Source organism: Onychomys torridus, chromosome 12, assembly GCF_903995425.1.
Source record: "Onychomys torridus chromosome 12, mOncTor1.1, whole genome shotgun sequence".
NCBI lineage: Eukaryota > Metazoa > Chordata > Mammalia > Rodentia > Cricetidae > Onychomys > Onychomys torridus.
In genome coordinates, this window is record NC_050454.1 from 22981186 (window position 1) to 22984866 (window position 3681).

Below are 3681 nucleotides of genomic sequence, written 5' to 3' on the forward strand. Positions count from 1 at the left end.
CTTAACATTCCCGAGGGTTAGAAAGAAACACAGAAAAAATGCATCGGTACAGAGTTCATTTCAAAAAAAACACATAGACTGATGTTTGGGACTTGTTCAGGTAAGTGTGATTGTGTGTGCATGGGAAGTGAAAGAACCAGCAGAAGATGGGGAGTGTGGCTTGTGAGTCTGGTGAGTTGTTTATGGGAATACTGCTCAGCATATTTCTAAGTTGAGAATTTAGTTTCCATGCCGCATTTATTGTGAAAGTTAGCGTCGTGAAAAGGAGAGAGTATTTTCTCAAATTGTTTGTCTTTATTAGCAAAAAAATATGTTATTGTTTTGCCCAAAAATAGTTTCAGTTTTACTCATATATTTGTGACTATGTACAAAATGATTATTGGACTTAAAGATCTGTTGTTATTTTCAACATTGTTTATTATGACGCGTCTTAACTGTCCCAAATGCATGTGGGGACAACTGTTGCACTTATTTTTAAAAGTAAACACTGTTTTACATTGGAACCTAGCTGATACTTGTTGCTATTGCTACAGGAACATAAACTTTTGAAGTAGTTGTTTACGCTTTGAACTCCTGTAATAACCGAAGTGTGTGTGTTTTCTGGAATGTTGATTGGACTCCTGAGTTTTGAAGATACTGTAAGATACAGGAGACAACTTTAAAGTCTTTTTCAAAACTAAATGTTATATATATATATATATAAAACATATATATTTCCATATATATATGGAAATGAAGGCTCATGTATAAAATGTCGATGTTAAACAGAGACACTTTTGTGAAAGTGCAGTTAGATTATGTGAACAGCACCACAAAATATGTGTGTCTACTGAGGATGAATTACATGTTCTTTGACAACCTAGAAAATGTGCTGTTGTCGACAACAGGCTTCTTTTGAAATGAGAAAAATTGGCTGGCGAAATAGCATTTCGGCTTGTATTAACTACAAATAGCATGGATTTAAAACATAATTTAGACCAAATTAACTAATTAATAATTGCAAAGTGCCTTAACAATAAAACATTGACATGATAGTGAAAATAATAGGAATAAGGATAAAAATGGAAAATTTAGCAGTTACACAGAAATTAAACCAGTCAACTACATAAGCTTTCAGAAACTCAGAATTTTAAAGTAAAAGTAAATGAAACTGATTTTTTTGTCCTTCTAATCTATTTCTTGAACAAAACAATATTGTATTGGTTAGGAGTCTTTCCTTACTGTATTCTATTTTACTTGTTTTAGCATGCAGAATAGAATAGAACTCAAAAGAAAGTTTAGAAAATGGATCTTTTTGAATCCCCACTGGATCCGATGTCCTCAGATTTCATGAGACAGCCTCCTTAAAGTTTTCTCTGAGTATTAGAGGGCAAATTGGGTCCATTATTTTGAAATAGCAAAGAGGGCATTTAAAGCATATGTTCAGAGAACAAACCATCTGCCTTCTTTATTATGAGTATCACAGCATTATGAGGACTTGGGAAGGCTTGAAAATTGAGCCAAAGCCCTGTTCAAGATCTTAATACTGAACACTCTGGTTTATAGAAGTGTTTTAGCCACCACTACCCCCCCCCTTTTAGAAAATACTGTTATTATATTCTGATATGTGGGCAGTACTGCCAAAGTATTGTGGAGTAATATGACCCCATGGCAGCGTAATGATGATGATCCAATCTCTTTCATTTAACCCACTAAATATGAATACTCTGTTGAGTTTTGAGCTTGTTGTTGCTGCTGAAACTCACAATGACTTATAGAAACAAAAGGTGTTGACTATGGGAACAAAAATGAAGTCCAGCTGCTAGCTTCGGAACTATGTACAGGCAAGCTGCAGAAAGCATGCAGGGGCCAGTCTTGAGCACTTTTGCAGTCCACCTGTGATGAAGTGAGAGCATGGACCAATTTGGGTTGTCTATAGGAGGAAGAGATGACAGCATCAAACAAGAAACCAAGTGTAAAGTGACATTATTCCTAGAAGGCATTATTCCTACTACAATTCCTTAGCAACTGAGAGGATTTGAAAATCAAAAAATAATAAAGGAACAAAATCATACTTGGTTCTAAATTGAGTAGTACTATAGTATTATACTGAGCATTCTGTAGTACTCCTATAAAGGCAGAGCAAGATGAGTATCATTATAGGATATCTGACTTGCAAACAGAACACTTGTACCTTTCCTAAACTGCACTCAAATCAGACCAACCTGGGTAGTTCATTATCAAAGGGAAACAATGTCAGATTATAAGTTCTCAGTGGTTTTCAGAATCATGTACTTAGATGGGTTGATTATACCAGAGACCTTGTTTAGTCTATTTATTAAACATAAATAAATACTCTACAAGACCTACGGTTGATATTCATATCAATAAAATTTATGACCTGGTGATGAAAATGACTACCCAGTTCCTATAGATCATCTACTGGTAGAATTTTGATTTTGTACCTCCACAAATTGCCGAACTAGAGACGAATGTACCTAGTGAATCTTTTATCTAGTAGTCTTTAGCCTATGAGAAATCTGTTAATTTTAGGAAGTTAATTTTAATTTGGGGATTTGGGCATGCATGATCTTACACCAAATGTACATGCATGCACAGATACACATTTTAATTTTGCTATTTTTGATACCATATTTCAATTAAGAAGTTTACATAGTTGACAGAAGTAGAGAGTAAAGCAAAGTACATGAGTTATAAGAATGTAATAAAGATAAAATAAAGCAAAATGATAAACCAAAATAGATGTAAAAGTAGATTAAGGCATGAGATGAACACAGACCACTCACTGGAGTACAGAAAAGTTTCAACTTTCTTGCAGTCAAGTAAAAAAGTGTGACAAGTTATGCAAGTTATACAATTCACACCATATGCAAAATAAAGTAACTCCTCTCCTGCATCACTTTTTAAAAAGATGGACTCCTCCTTGTAGAGGTGGCAGGGCTAGGGTGACAGGAGATGCCCACTGAAGAGAAGGTGGGTTACAGTGCCCTGAAAATCAGCCTAAAAGTAGATGCAATTCTCCCTTGAGACTTGGATGTGTTAGTAATCACTTCTCTTTGGACAAGAAGAGATGGGGGGTATGGGGGTGAGGGAGGAGGGTGAGAGCAGCAAGGTCCTGGGATGGGAGAGAAGGGATGTAAGTGCTGTCAAGTGCATCAGACTCAGCTCTTCTAGAAAATAAAGAGTTCAGAGGAAAAGAGATCTTCAAACTATTTAATATAAATGAACAATTATATATCATTATGGCAAGTCAAACATTTACACTACTTTTGTTGTAACCACTAAAACACATTTTATCAAATAAACCTCTTGAATCAACATCACTGTCCCAAGTTGTGCATAAAGTCCTGCTCTGGGGCTGCCATCTTTTTCCACTTCCACTTTAAGCAGATTGTCAGGTGTTTTGTTGTTTTTTGTTGTTGTTGTTGTTTTGTTGTTGTTGTTTTTTTTAATGGTTTAAAAAGAGCCATTTCTGCCTTAAAATTTAGTATTTTTCTCCTCTGCTTTCTCTCTTCCTTCAAAAGTTTTAGGAAACTGTTTAGTCTTCTCACGGACAGTTTTGATGATTAAGTCACATTTGATGGGCTAGTCAAAGGGTGATACATAGAGATTTCTTTATCTATTGCCACAGAGGCCAGGCCTTGGGAAGCCATACAATGACCACCTGTAGAGGAACACTAA